The 16,425-nt window shown below is 39.9% G+C and overlaps 1 long non-coding RNA gene across 2 annotated transcripts in view; it reads left to right on the forward strand.

The window, feature by feature from the left end:
* Positions 1-16,425, forward strand: part of LOC129398648 (uncharacterized) — a 258,989-nt gene that overhangs the window by 117,641 nt on the left and 124,923 nt on the right. For both annotated transcript variants that reach the window (XR_010113036.1, XR_008626517.2), the window contains 2 exons: positions 2,135-2,256; positions 2,839-3,057. This is a non-coding gene — a long non-coding RNA (uncharacterized LOC129398648). The remainder of the gene's footprint in view (positions 1-2,134; positions 2,257-2,838; positions 3,058-16,425) is intronic.

The following is a 16,425-nucleotide window of genomic DNA, read 5'->3' on the forward strand; positions in this document are numbered from 1 at the left end:
CCTTGATTACACTTTATTTGCAAACACCATCTGAAGTCAGCAATTGAAAATATCCAGTCTCCGTGAATTTTAACTTGGAAAGCTGGGAGCTTACAAGTGCTCATTCATCTAACTCTCTCCATCCTGGGCACTTAGAAAAATAATATTTCCTAACTTTCATTGCAATTAGGTTTGCTGCCTACTTGTTGAATTCTGGCCATTGGAATATGAAAAAAAAAAGTGAAGCTGTGAACCAGAGTCCTGCCAACCCCTCTCCCCAACACATATGCATACCCACTGACAAAATTTAGACATGTTATAGGAGGAGAAATGCAGATGTGTGGTGTGAATTGACTGTCTTTGTGGAGTTTGTCATCTCATCTATCTAGTCTGTCTTGACTAATTTCCTGAACTTGATTTAGTTTCAAATCTTCTGTCCTCTACAAGCTGGCATTGACTTTGTACCGCCCATTTAAAGTGAGAGAGGGTGGCAATGTCCTCCTACTTCCCCACCGCCCCCCACCCCCCCACCCCCACTGGGTCTTTCTCTCTCCAAACTCATAAAATAGTTTTTTTTTTTTTTTTTTTTGAGATAGAGTCTCGCTCTGTCACCCAAGCTGGAGTGCAGTGGCATGATCTCAGCTCACTGCAACCTCCGACTCCATGGTTCAAACTATTCTCCTTCCTCAGCCTCCCTAGTAGCTGGGATCACAGGCATGCACCACCACGCCCAGCTAATTTTTGTATTTTTAGTAGAGATGGGGTTTCAACATGTTGGCCAGGATGGTCTTGATCTCCTGACCTTGCGATCCACCCGCCTCGGCCTACCAAAGTGCTGGGATTACAGGTGTGAGCCACTGCACCCGGCCCCAAACTCATAAAATAGTTTTCTGACCCCTCCAAGCAGAGAGGTGAGAGTTGAAGTACTGTGAACAACAAAGTTTGTATCTGTTGTTTTCACATTTGGCAGATGAGTAGAGCTTGCCCTTTCGGTTTTTTGGGAGAGTGTTTTTGTGAGTTTCTGGTATTCTACCACTGCGATTCCTATGATGTGGCCTCCTTTGGTTGTCTCCTCCCAAATTACCATTGGGCTTCTGCCATACCAAAAACCTACACAGCCCATTACTGCTAGATTTTGTCACCCTGGAAGGCTGCCCTTTCTGGCAGGACCCCTTTAGAGAGGATCCAGGGTTCCCATCCTACCTCATCTGGTCCTAAAGCCCCATGTATGTTTGGCTCTCAGAGAGAGTGACCTGACTTTACTTCCCAGGTGCGGCCCTCCACCCTGCAGCCTAAAGTTATGGCAATACTCTCAGGCATGGATCAGCACCCATTCTTGCCCCTCTGCCTCAACTACAGGAACACATGTCAAACTGCACTGCACTGCTACAGTCTACTTATCAGTCTCCTACCTCTCCACACTTGCATCAGCCCCAATGTCCTTTCCAGAAGTCTCCTTTGCAGACTCCTGGATCACTACTCTGTCTACCCTTTTATAGTATCATTTTGTGACAGCTATGCAACCAGTTATTTTTCCATGGTGTTCTGTCCCAGTTCACTTTGGAATGTAGCATCTGTTGAATTCATGCCTCATGAAGCATGAAGAGTTCCATTTTAACATCCCGTTATACATACATTGTCTCATTTAAACTCCATACGTGCCCTGTGAGCTATATTAACTCTTACTTCATTGGTAAGAAACATAAATTTCAGGGAGGTTAACAGGGCCATATATGTAATAAGCCAGAACATATGAGGAAAAGGGCTCTGTCTGTCTTATCACTTCTGCATCACTGAACATACAGCAGTAACTGGCACATAGGATATGCTTCAGGTTTTTCCAATATAAATAAATAATATGAGAATTTACAAATCAGTTGCTATTTACTCTATTCCAGGGTTTCTCAGTCTTGGCACTGTTGATATTTGGGACCAGACAACTCTTCACTGCGGGGGCCTGCCCTGTGCTTTAGAGAATAATTATCAACATCCCTGGCCTCAACCCATGAGAAGTCAGTCTCAGCCCTTGTAATTAGGCATATCTCCAGGACTAGTTAGAGTACATGAAATTGTTTACAGATATAATGGGAACCACTTCAAAGCCTAGCACATAGAAACTTTCTATGTATGATTCTTCATTCTCTTTTACCCACAGATTGGATGATATGGAGATGAACACCAGGACTATTTTAGAAACTGCATGTTGAAGACCACTGAGATATAAAACTTAGGAAAAAAAAGGTTCTGAATCAATGCCTTGTGAAGACAATTGCGCAGGTTAGTTGCTGGAGCATATTCATCTTTAGAATGTTTCATAAGAAGAAATAAACTTTTACTCTGCTAAGTCATTGAGATTTGATTATTTATTTCTTATAGCAGCTAGTGTTATCATAGCTAACTCACTCTTTGCATAGACTTAAATAAGTAAAAATGAGAGCTGATATAAAGAGAAAAAGTGTAGTTAATTATATCTCAGTTGATTCATCGGTATGATAAAATTCTAAAAAGTAATGCACAACAATAGATCAGTTAGACTCAAGAGAGACAAAGCTGTGAAAGAGAAAATGCTACACACCAGGGGTTCTTTTTAACTTTTTCTGAGGTTATATCAGAAAATAAGGGAAAATAATGAAAAAAATAAGGGAAAGACTCTTTGCTTTAAGAAGACCCTCATGAGATTTTTTTTTGGAAAATAATTAAGATTTATATTAGGCAAGGTAACTGCATTAGTTTTTTAATGCTGCATAAAAAATGGCCACAAATTTAGCATCTTAAAACTGCATGCTTTCATGCATTCGTTATCTCACAATTTCTATAGCTCAGAAGTGTGGGTAGAGTTTAACTGGATCTTCTGCTCAGGGCACCACCAGGCTGAAATCCAGGTGTTCACCGGGCTTTTTCTTCACCTGGAGGCTCAGCTGGAGAAGAATCTGCTTCCAAGCTCCATCAGACTGTTAGAAAATTAACTTCCTGTGGCTGTAGGATTCATGGCACCTTGCTTCTTCAAAGCCAGCAATGGAAAGAGTCTTCTGCTCCAAGAATGACATGTAGTCACTCAGAAAGGGATCATATGACTAGGTAATGTCCACCCAGAATAATATCGCTTTTGATTACGTTAAAGTCAATCGATTAGAGGCTTGAATTGCATCTGAAAAATGTATTTTCTTTACCGTACAACATAAATTAGAGTTCAGTATGGATTAGCAAGAGGAATCTGCATTTTCAAAGATGTTTGGAAACCAGTCTTTCTCTATCTTTGTCTCCACCTACATTTAAGTTCTTTGAAGTCTCTCCACACAGCTACAAATAGAAAAAGAGAATTACAAATTATCTATGGGAGATTTGTTATTTAATGGGTCAGTTCTAAGCATTAAGCAAGTTAATCCTACTCACATTTCACTGGCTGGATGTCACCTCTGTGTAGTTGCAGGGAAGTTGTAAAATGTAGTCTAGCTGTGTGCCCAAAAAGAGAAAAAGGTGGACATTGTTCTCAGTTCTCAGTCCACCCTTCTGATAACTGCCAAACATCTGTTTCCCTTGTCTCTCCCACAGCAAAACTCTCATACCTTTCCCAAGAGAATCAAGCTGGATATTTCACATCCCAATGCATCCTGTTCAAAATCTAATATGGAGCATCTCCAAGAGGTGCTCAGCTTTTCCATCAGATCTGGATAGGTCTTCCTATCATTCAATAATTTATTTTAAAGAAAAAGAAATTGTCTATCCTCCAATCTTCCTCAATTTTGAAGAAATTCTAAATCAGAAAGTGAATGAATGAGAAACCACAGAAGAAAGTGGTCTGTAGCAATTTGGATGTCCCACTGAACAGGCTTTATGAAGGTCATCCACCCTGAGAAAGCAGGTGCATTTCCTAATTAAATCCTGCTTCTGCTCTTTGGAAGAAACATCGTTGTCCGTTGTTCTTTATGGATCTTTGCTCTATCCTCTGGGAGTTTTTTCTTGTCCATTTTCCAGGGTGCATATCTCAGATCTGACAGGTTTCTGTAAATCTGTAAAGTCCATTTCTGCTGGTATACATATGGAGTCTTGAAGGCTATTTTATTTTTATTTTTGAGATGGAGTCTTGCTCTGTCACTCAGGCTGGAGTGCAGTGGCACAATCTTGGCTCACTGCAACCTCCGCCTCCAAGATTCAAATGATTCTCTTGCCTCAGCCTCCCAAGTAGCTGGGATTACAGGCATCCACCACCATGCCAAGCTAATTTTTGTAATTTTAGTAGAGACAGAGTTTCTCCATGTTGGCCAGGCTGGTCTCAAACTCCTGGCCTCAGGTGATCCACCCACTTGGACTCCCAAGGTGCTGGGATTACAGGTAGGAGCCACTACTCCTGGCCTTGAGAGCTGTTTTAAATATCAAAAATGATGGTTTCCAGTTTCATCCATGTCGCTGCAAAGGACGTAAACTCATCCTTTATTATAGCTGCATAGTATTCCATGATGTATATGTGCCACATTTTCTTTATCCAGTCTATCATTGATGGGCATTTGGGTTGGTTCCAAGTCTGGAAACCACATTCTCAGCAAGCTAACACAGGAACAGAAAACCAAACACTGAATGCTCTTACTCATAAGTAGAAGTTGAACAATGAGGACACATGGACACAGGGCAGGGAACATCACACACCAGGGCCTGTCGGGGTGTGGGAGGTTAGGGAAGGGATAGCACTAGGAGAAATACCTAATGTAGATGATGGGTTGATGGGTGCAGCAAACCACCATGGCACGCGTATACCTATGTAACTAACCTGCACGTTCTGCACATGTATCCCAGAACTTAAAGTATAATAAATAAGCAAACATCAAAGAATCAAGGGCTGTTTGGTAGTATTTTTACAATATGATTTATCCCCAAAGTAAGAGGGTTATAATCTACTTGTTCCTTCCTTCCCCATGCCTCTTACTTTCCACTTAATGGGTTGACATTCTGAGGCACATTGCATAAGCCTTCTCAGAAGGTCTTGTTTTGATTGGCACCTGTCACACACAGCAGTGGCCTCTGTCATATATATCTTAGGTTGTAACTTTCTGCTTGCCTGCATTGTTTTCCTAGTCTTTCATTCTTACTCAAATAAGACACCCAAACATAAAACTGTCTCAGGCTCTGCTTTCAAGACAACTAAGCTGAGACACTACTTTTTGCAAAAATGCTAAATCTTCAAGGGTCTTTGTCAATCCAAGGCTTTTTCAATCTTACTTCCTATTTTGAGGTCTCAGAAGTGGTGATTTTACCAACCCTTTAAGGTCCCAAATGTCTGAACTGCCGCTTGTCTCTTTCTTTTTCTACTTATAAAGTAGCCAGTTATTGACTAACATCATCATTTTCTTTTAATACTTTCCTAAGATCAGCCAATGTAAAGCAACACACATCGTCACCCCAACTCCTCCTGGTCACTCCTTTAGAGCTATATTCTCAGTCAACTCATGTAGTGCTCCCAAATTAAGTCAAGCAACAGTTTTAATTGAAACTTTTATTAAGATAATTGTAAATTCACATACAATTACAATAAATACTACATAGATATAATTTCTATGCTTCTCTCAGTTTCCTCCAATAGCAATATTTTGCAAAACTATATTAAATATTGCAACAAGGACTTTAAGATTTATACAGTCCACTGATTCAAATCGCCCCAGTTTTACTCTATGCATATATGTGTATATCAAGTTCTCTATAATTTTATCACTCTTGTAGGCTCATGTATCTACCACCACAGTCAAGATACTAAGAAGTCCCAACACCACAAAGATCCTTATTTTGCCTTTTTCAACTATCCCCATAATTATACTTTTTCCACCCTGCCCAGCTCTGTCACTAACTCCTAACCACTAATCTGTTCTCCATTTTTAACATTTTATCATTTCAAAATGCTGTATACATTTAATAATACAGAATTTAACCTTTAGGAATTTACTCTTCATGGAGCATAATTCTCTGCAGATTCACCCAAGTTGTTTATTCATCCTTATTGCTGCATAGTATTCCATGCTACCTACGTACTAGAGATTGTTAACCATTCCACTGTTGAGGGACATTCAGACTCATTCATATTTCTGGCTATTACAAATAAGGCTAATATGAATACTCATGTACAGGTTTTTGTATGAAAATAAGTTTTCATTGCTTTGGGAGAAATGCCCAAGTATGTAACTGTCTGGTCATATGGTAAATTTATGTGTAGTTTTATATGGAACTGTCAAACTGTTTTTCAGTGGGTATATTAATAAACATTCCCAACAGCAATATATGACTGATTCATTTTCTCTGTATTGTCACCAGCATTTGGTGATGATGTTTTTTGTTATTAATTTCACCCCTTCTGATAGGGGTATAGTGATATATCATTGTTGTTTTAATTTGCATTTCTCTGATGGCTAATGATGTTGGACATTGTTTTTATGTGCTATTTGTTTTATTCATATCCTCTTCAGTGAAATGTCTCTTCATCTTTTTTAACTGTTGAATCTAGAGAGTTCTTTATATGTACTAAACACCAGTCCTCTGCCAGATATAAAGTTTGCAATATTTTCTCCTAGATTGTAGGTTGTATTTTCTTCTTCTTCACATAGACTTTTCTTCTTCTTCGCATAGGCTTGCTCATCATCACTGGCCATCAGAGAAATGCAAATCAAAACCACAATGAGATATCATCTCACACCAGTTAGAATGGCAATCATTAAAAAGTCAGGAAACAACAGGTGCTGGAAAGGATGTGAAGAAATAGGAACACTTTTACACTGTTGGTGGGACTGTAAACTAGTTCAACCATTGTGGAAGACAGTGTGGCAATTCCTCAGGGATCTAGAACTAGAAATACCATTTGACCCAGCCATCCCATTACTGGGTATATACCCAAAGGACTATAAATCATGCTGCTATAAAGACACATGCACACGTATGCTCATTGCAGCACTACTCACAATAGCAAAGACTTGGAACCAACCCAAATGTCCAACAATGATAGACTGGATTAAGAAAATGTGGCACATATACACCATGGAATATTATGCAGCCATAAAAAAGGATGAGTTCATGTCCTTTGTAGGGACATGGATGAAGCTGGAAACCATCATTCTCAGCAAACTATCGCAAGGACAAAAAACCAAACATCGCATGTTCTCACTCATAGGTGGGAATTGAACAATGAGAACACTTGGACACAGGAAGGGGAACATCACACACCAGGGACTGTTGTGGGGTGGGGGTAGGGGGGAGGGATAGCATTAGGAGATATACCTAATGTAAATGATGAGTTAATGGGTGCAGCACACCAACATGGCACATGTATACATATGTAACAAACCTGCACGTTGTGCACATGTACCCTAAAATTTAAGTATAATTAAAAAAAAAAAAAAACCAATTTCTCTTCCCCCCGACAAAAAAAAAAAAAGGAAAGAACTTTTTTTGTAGCCACTGATGAGATGCAATTTATCAATTTTTTTCTTTTTTGGATTATGCTTTTGGTGTCTAGTCTGAGAACTCTTAGACTATTCTTAGATCTTAAAGATTTTCCTCTTTTGTCTTAAAGTTTTATAGATTTGTGTTTTACATTTAAGTCTATGATCAGTTTTGAGTTGATTACTTTATGATGTGTGAGGTTTACATTGAAGTACAATTTTTTGGCCTATGAATGCCCAAATGCCTCTGCCTTATGTGTTTAAAAGATCATCTTTCCTCCTTTAAGTCAGCTTCTTACCCTTGCCAAAATCAGTTAAACATATATGTGTGCATCTGGTTCTAGGATCTTAGTTTTATTCTACTGATTTATGTGTCTAACCATTTAGTAACACAACACAATCTTAATTACTGCAGCTATATGGTAAATCACTTTCACTTGTATTAGGTCCACACAATGAGATATTTTCTATGTTGTAGTTTTTAGTTTGTTAATTTCCATTTGGCTATTTTTTAGTAACTTCTTTTGCTGAGATTTTTCAGTCTTTCATTTGTCTCAAAATAATTTGTGATTGAATTTTGGAACATTTTTATAACTACTTTTAAAAAATTTGTGTCATGTAATTCCAACATCTGATTCATCTCGGTATGGCATCAGTTGATTTTCTTATTCAAGTTATGATTTGGTGGTGGTGGGGTATGATATTAAAGGTAATTTTCAGCTATATCCTCCTGGACATTTTGTCTGTTACATTAGAATAGTTTTGTTTCTATTTAAATATTTTATTTTTGCAGGCAGTCATCTAGTCTAGGTTTAGAATGCAGCCTTTGGCCTAATTCATGAGCTGTGGTTTCAAGGAGAGTTTAATTTGCAGAACCTTTACAGTGTTACTCTCATCTACTTGGTGCGGTGCTGCTGGGTTCCCACTGGTTCTGGCTAGTGCTCCCTCAGGGTGCAGAAGCGGGGTTCTCAATTCTAGCCACTAGGTGTCTTTCACTGGTGAAAGGTATAGCGGGATCCCCACTTACTGAAGCCCCTGATTCTTCTGGTGTCTCTGGATGGGGAAGGACAGTCTTGGGTCTGTGGGAACAAAGAGGCTCCCTGGACTTGGCTGCTTGCTTTACTGGGTCATTCCTGCAATCATGCCTGACCCACACAGAATCTTTCAATGGAAAAAGTCAGTCTCAGGCCCAATGGGAAAGAAGAACTCTTTGCCTGGACTCCTACTATTTTAGGGTCTACCAATCAACCCCTTTTGACGGTGGTTTTGGGATAAACTGGTGTTGTCAGAAAGGCTCCTGTTGGATTTGCAGGCAGAATGAGCCTACCTGAGCTATCCTCTGTTGGTAAGTCAGGGATTAGTAAATGCCAGGTCTGGGTGGCCTTCCTCAATTGGACGACAGGATAAAACATGCCCTGCTGCTGTGCTGTGCTGTTCTTCCAGCCTTGGAGTTCCAAATCAGCTCGCCCTCTTCCTACACCCCTTAGAGTTCTCCTTTGGTTATCTCTTCCACCAGTTCTGGGGTTTATAGTGGCATTTCCTGGAGAGGAACAAGGAAAAGCTATGCCATCTTATTCGTACCAGAAGTCCAAGAAACATTTGTACCAAGTGTTTGGTTATGATATAAGCAGGCCCTCTCCTTTTATTCTCTGATACATGTTTCTGCACTACCCATAATAAATAATCTGATTTGAGGTACATTTTTCTGCCCCAAATAGGATTTGCCCTTTATCAAAGACCTGTTTATTGCTCTCTATAGCCTATTGATATAAACCATCATCCTTCACCTAATATACAAGATGTTCCACAGCCAAGCCATTGTTTCTCTGTTTTATTTTTAATTCCTCCCACATACACACCTTACAAACATTCCTGATTTGCTGTCCTTAACCAACATTCCCACCTCTATTCAAATTGTCCCTTCTACCTGAAATGTTCTCTCTCCTGTGCTTCTTTAGAAATGCTTGTGGGATTTCACCTCATGTTCTAATGATTGAGAAAGTCAGGGTCAACTTCTAAAAGACTGTGGATGCCAAGTTAAGGTTTATGCACTTTAGCCTGTAGGTAAAAGCAATTTCCTGGCTGGCCTCAATCCTCTGACAACCCTTATTAGTGGTTACTGAGGCTGTACTCTCTGGGTTACTTGATTTGTAAAGAGGGAAGCATGCCTCACTGCTTTGTTTTGGAAGTCAGTTGACATTCAGTTATTAGACTAATCCAAATTGTGTTTTCCAATGAATGTCTCAAGGGAAAGATTCCAATTCACTTTGGCTACTTAAGAGAAGTTGTCAGAGTAAATTAAGGACTCTGCTCTTGCTCAGGCAGTGGATGTCTCTAGAATAATACCTGTTGGTTTTTCTTGACGTGCAGAATACCCTTGTTTGAAGTCTGATTGGGCCACATGGCCGTAGAGAAAGTAGTTCTTCTGGCTGGGCACAGTGGCTCACGCCTGTAATCCCAGCACTTTGGGAGGCCAAGGCAGGCGGATCACGAGGTCAGGAGATCGAGACCATCCTGGCTAACACGGTGAAAAACCATCTCTACCAAAAATACAAAAAAATTAGCCGGGTGTGGTGGCGGCAGCTGTAATCCCAGCTACTTGGGAGGCTGAGGCAGGAGAATGGTGTGAACCCGGGAAGTGGAGCTTGTGGTGAGCCAACATCGCGCCACTGCACTCCAGCCTGGGCTACAGAATGAGACTCCATCTCAAAAGAAAAAAAAAAAAAAAAGAGACAGAAAGTGGTTCTTCTGTAGAGAAATAAACATACGTCCAAAAATATAGCTTCCATGAATTTATATGCCTATTATATTTAAGACACTAGGTTCTAGAAAGTGTATGAAAATGTTAACAATATAGCGCCTGTGTTCCGCAGGTATAAAATATTTATTTATTCACTCATGCACTCCTTATTCAATCACCTTTTCATATGTTGATTTAATATTTACTCTTTGCCAGTTATCTGCCAGTTCTTTTGCTAAGTGCTAGTGTTATAATGAATAAGGCTTATATCCCTCAAGCAGCTCTTCACCAATCAGAGGACAGGTTCTCATACAGAGTCTTATCAAACGATGTGATTAGGGCAGTGGCTTACTGCCACACTGTTACCACAGGCATGTAGGACCCCATAAAATATAAATGGGAGATTTCTAACTCAAAGTGCAGGAAAATTAGGCATTCTAAAAAAGCTATGGAGGAGATTTTAAAGGGTGAATAGGCATTAAGGCTGAGAAAATAAAGCAGGCACTCAGAGGAGTGGACACAGTCTAGGAGAGAAGTTGCATCCTGTTTGTCTGAACACTGAAGAGTAAGAGACAGCCTTGGAGAGGTAGGCAGGGAAGGGTCACTGACAAGCATTAATGGCTGTGATTTGCATGGTGCTTTACTGTTTACAATTGCTTTGTTTGATTATCACACAAAAATCCTTGATGATTAATTCAACTCATGTGGCTCAATATACAGGAGTTATATGAAGATCCATTAAATTAAGCCCTATCTAACTGCCTCCTTCTCTCCCTTTTATCCTTCCTTTCCTCATTTGTCCATGTGTTTGTTTCTCCTTTCCTCCTTCCCTCCCTCTCTCCCTCTCTTTCTTTCTTCAAAAAATATTTACTGAATACCTACTAAGTTTCCTGAGCATTGTTAGACAACAGGGACGAACGTGAAAAACAATTGAAAAAAAAAAAACCCTTATAAATTTTGCATTATAGCCTAGAAAAACCATATCCAAGTTAAAAGGCAAATATTTAAATATTTAAAATTATTCTGAATTACATGTTAGCAAGAAAAAATAAGAGAGGCTGAAATGATACATAAAATAATGATAAGGAAATCTTCTAATACAGTGATGTTTCAAATAGATTCAAAGGAAGAAAAGAACCCCCAATAAACATAGTTGTAGAGGAAACAAAGCAGAGAAAGCAAAGTTCAAAGTGCCAGAGTGTAGAGTAAGATTTGAAATGAGACTGGTGCAGACAGATCGCAGAGGGGGAAGAGAAATACAATGTCAATGGTAATTACACACAGGGGCTAGGTCATCCAGGACTTTGCAGGCCTGAGAAGGGGATTTGGAATTTACTTGAAGTGTAATGGGAAGACACTGGCTAGTTTTAGCCATGGACTGTCGTCATCTGGTTTGTATTTTTAATAGTATACTCTGAGTGCTCTGTGGAGAAATAGAATGTAGCAGACAGTGAGACTGGAAGATCTGAGACCAGTCAGGAGGCCATTTAAATAATCCAGGTGAGAGATGATAGGGGTCACACTATTGTTGGCAGTAAAAGATGAAAAAAAAGTAAAGATGGTGTAAACTTTTCAAGATAGGCTCAAGAGGTCTTCGGAATGGAAAGAATGGGGATTTGCTAGTAAGTGTGAGAGGATCAACAGTTACTCCTAAGATTCCGGCTTAAAATCTGGATGGATGATGTGCTTATTCATTTGCTGAAACTGGGAACTCAGAGTGGATCACAACTTCCCCACCCAAATGCATATATATGAGAGAGAGAGATATATGCGAGATTTTATATCTATCTATCTATCTATCTATCTATCTATCTATCTATCTATCTATGCATATCTGCAGCAGTAGTGGACTCTGTGAGGATCTGGTTGAGTTTGATTCTGATCATCCAAGCACATGAGCTGCAGGACCAGCTCCACAATCAGGAACATGGAGTTTTTATCAGATTTCTTTGCAGTGAAGGCAGGTAGGCACATGCCCTGGCTGCTGCAATTGGATGTGATCTAGGAGACATCAGGTCAGACTCAGTATCCAGAAGAAGGTGGAGGCATACAGAATCAGTCACAGCAAGACAGACATCTGACTTTCAGCAATGTCAGTGCAGGCTACAGAGCCCTGTTCTCAGTGAGAGCAGCTTTTTTATATGTTTTCTTTATTACATCTACCTATGATATTGTTTGGCTCTGTGTCCCCACCCAAATCTCACCTTGAATTGTAATAATCCCCATGTGTCAAGGGTGAGACCAGGTGGAGATATTTGAATCATGGGGACGGTTTCTCTCATACTGTCCTTGATAGTGAGTGAGTTCTCATGAGGCCTGATGGTTTTATAAGGAGCTTCCCCCTTCACCCGGCACTCATTCTCTCTCCTGACACCCTGTGAAGAGTTGCCTTTCGCCATGATTGTAAGTTGCCTGAGGCTTCCCCAGCCATGCAGAGCTGTGAGTCAATTAAACCTCTTTTCTTTATAAATTATCAAGTCTTGAGTATTTCTTCATAGCAGCGTGAAAATGAACAAATACAACCTATTTACTTACTCATGTGCTCCTTATTCAATTGCCTTATTTTCTTTTTCTGACACTCCAGGAAAGAACCATGGATCTGTTTAGGACATGTTCATGGTATGAGGCATTAAAGAGATATAAAAGGAACATTTGGTTGTTTAAGTCTGGGGATCAGAAGTGAGGTTGGGGCCAGAAATACCAATTTGGAAATTACCAGCAAAACAGGCATTAGAATATATGAGAGCAAGGGGAAAGGGAAAACAGAGTCGATGTGTAGAAAGAAAGTGACAATATGAAGACTGACCATCAAGTTGGTGATATTATTTTGCAAAATGTAAACTCAGGTCTATTGAGGGCCCTACTGTGGCTACGGGTTTTATTTCAGGATATTTATCTATTACTGAGCCCCCCTAGATGCTCAGAACTCTCTGGCACTTTTATGAACCAACAATACAACTTATCCGACTATCAACTATACTGTGGGAAAAGTTCACACGCACACACATACACAGAAAGAGAGAGGAGAGAGAGAGAGAATACAGACTCATTTATTTAACTGAATTAATAGCTTTTAGGAAAAAATCTTTGATTAGTAGTGGCGTTTTTTAAATGAGGCACTAGTGAGTAAGTATTGGCTTAACTAAATCAGTTATTGTGTCAGTATTATTTGGATAAGCAGCCTTCTTGCAAATAGATGAGTAGTAGGGAGAGCACAAGGAACATTCAGATAAAAGTCAAGCCTGAACAAGGCAGGAAGCATGAAAGGTCATGGAGTGCTGAGGATGCTTGGTTCTCTTAGAGCATCAAGTCGCAGAGGGGAGCAGCAAAATCTTTGACTTTGTATAGGTTTCACGGAGACACACAGTTAGTGGCAGGTGGGAGATTTGAATTCAGCCCTCTTGACTCTAAGTGCAGAGCTATTTCCTTTATCCATGCTTTTCTTGTCTTCAGTTTTTTTACCTTCTTAATAATTTGGTCTGTGATATGTGATATGATTTAGCTGTGTCCTCACCCAAAATCTCATCTTGAATTGTAATCCCCATAACCCCCATGTGTCAAGGGAGAGACCAGGTGGAGGTGACTGGATAATGGGGGAAGTTTCCCCCATGCTGTTCTCATGATAGTGAGTGAGTTCTCATGAGATTTAATGGTTTCATCCCTGTTTGGTGTTTTCTCCTGTGTTCATTTCTCCCTCCTGCTGCCTTGTGACTTAGGTACCTTGTTAACCCTTTTGCCCTTCACAATGATTCTAAGTTTCCTGAGGCCTCCACAGCCATGCTGAACTGTGAGTCAATTAAACCTCTTCCCTTTATAAATTACCCAGTCTTGGGTGGTTCTTTATAGCAATGTGAGAACAGACTAATATAGCCTGTTTTTTAAACTTATTTTTATGTGGTTATCTGAAGCATTACCATTGTGTGTATAGCTCACATCCTATTTCTATCATATGGTGTTGCACTTGAATACTTTCTTTAAGCCAAATCTGCACCCTGAAAATCTGGGCCCTAGGATAGGCTCTACTCAAAGAAAGTTTTGATAGTGTGGGTGCCAGGAGCAAATACTCAATTGTTCATCATGGGTTCAAGTTCCTGCCAACTATCTGATGGCTCTTGGACCCTGCGTTCTGTTTCTTCATCTGTAAAATTTAGGTTCTTGTGAGGATTAACTTTAAAAGAAACACATAAGCAATTAACTCCTGAAATGAACCAGCTGTGGGGCCTTAAATAAGTTACGTAAGGTTCCCAGGTCTTCGCTCTGTAAAGTAGTGTGGAATCATTAGGTGTGCAGCTCTATCAATCTCCTATCATTACAGGATTGCAGTGTGACTAGGAAGTTAGTTGTTGTGTACTTGGGTAAATTACTTAGTTTCTCTGTCTCTTTGTTTTCTTATCTAAATAGGAGGATGATAAGACCTTATAGAGTTGTGAGAATTAAATAAGATTTTCAAGTAAAGGATTTACTACAATGCCTGGCATACAGTGAGCACTGAATACATGCTTGCAATGTGATGATGATGATGTGATGATAGAATCAACAGGAACGTAAAAGGAATCCAATTCCATTTATTCCTGTTGCCTCTTCAATACAAACATGATACAGCACCCACTTGCAGGTGCAACTGTGAAGGCCAAGAACTGTGGCAGCTTCCAAGAAAAGGAGATGGCCTCTTGCCAGGTGCAGAGGTGCTAGCATGGCTGTCAGGAAGTGACAGAGCATTTGCTGAGAAGTCAACATTTGCTGACAGCTCACACATCAAAGCATTTTTCCACAGCTTTCAGTGCTGTTACCATATGCGAGTGTTCATGGGAACAGCCATGCCTGGATAAACCAGATAAACTGAGGAATCAAAAGGCATATTCAGACCAAGACTAAAGAGAACTTTCTTCACCTCCTCCATACTTCTTCAATAAGACCACTCAGGACACCTTAATTGCCTTGCTGCCTTTCTGAGTAGTCACTGAGAACCTTGTTCAACCTTATCTGTCCATGTCTATAGCTGCTATGCTGACTCAGGCCACTTGCCAAACCCTTACCATGCCAATACAATGTCAATGACCATTTCAACACCCTCAGCAGCTTCCCATTGCTCAGGAATGGTGAAAAACGAGATTGGGAACACCAAAGTAAAAAAGCTAAAATATCATAATGATGAAATTTTGACCAAAAGACACAGAGATATTTTTGTAAGTGTCTATATGATCTGCTATTCCTCTTCCCATATCTGCTAACATTCCAAATGCATTTACTATCCTGCTCGCCATTAATGAATCTGTTCCAACCACCCTGGCCTCCTTACCCTTTCCCTAGCAAGCCAAGAATATTCCTGCCTCAGAAGCTTTTCACCTGGTCTTATTGCCTAAAATCCTCCCTCTCCAGGTGTCCCTATGGCTTGCTTCCTCATTCTATTTCATTTTTGCTGAATATTTTCTTATGAATGAGGACTGATTAGATCTCCCTGAATATAACAGCAGCCCCCAATGGCATCGTTGTATCTCTTTCCTGATAGGACTTACACACATAAACATATGTATCCCTTGATTCCCTCTACTAACATAAAACTTTGTGTAGGCACTTCCTTGAATTTTTTCAATGAGTACATTCTCAGATCCAAGAAGAATGTCATAAAATAAGCCCTTGATGAATATTTGTAAAATAAATGGATAGAATAAATGAAGGGCCATTGGAGAAACCTGTTAGTAGGTTTTTCTGCCTCTGGTGACTTCTACCTCAAGTTCACCCCCTTATGTTATCTTTAAAGCAGATCTTACCATAAAGGATTCACTTAAATGCCATCAATGGTTTGCTATTGCTTAGGAATTATGACAAGATTGGGAGGGTCAAAGGCACAGAATTAAAATAGTACGATGATATTCTGACCAAGTGACTTAGGAATAGTCAAACCTTCCCCTATCCCATCACACTCCCCTTGTGAGGCCTACATGCACAAGAAGGAAAATAAAACAAATTACCCTTTAGTATTTACTAAGGCTCTGGCCTCAAACCTTAATGCAAAACCTTAGATATGAACTAATAAACAAAGCCGAACTCATGGAAAGATCAATTTTACTAAAACTAAATGTTTTACCAAGATTCACCAAGTCTAGCCAGGCTATTTCCCTCTCTATGATTCCCAAGCTCCCACTCCTCAAACCTAACCTGATAGCTCTGATCTTGTAGCCATGATGTGAAGAAATGACAACCCCTTTTTCTCAGGTAAAAAGGAACTAGAACCATAAAATGGGGATTGGCATAGGAAACCGCTCCTGGGTATGACCTGTCACCAGT

The sequence above is a fragment of the Pan paniscus genome, chromosome 7 (genome assembly GCF_029289425.2).
Source record: "Pan paniscus chromosome 7, NHGRI_mPanPan1-v2.0_pri, whole genome shotgun sequence".
Taxonomy (NCBI): Eukaryota; Metazoa; Chordata; class Mammalia; order Primates; family Hominidae; genus Pan; species Pan paniscus.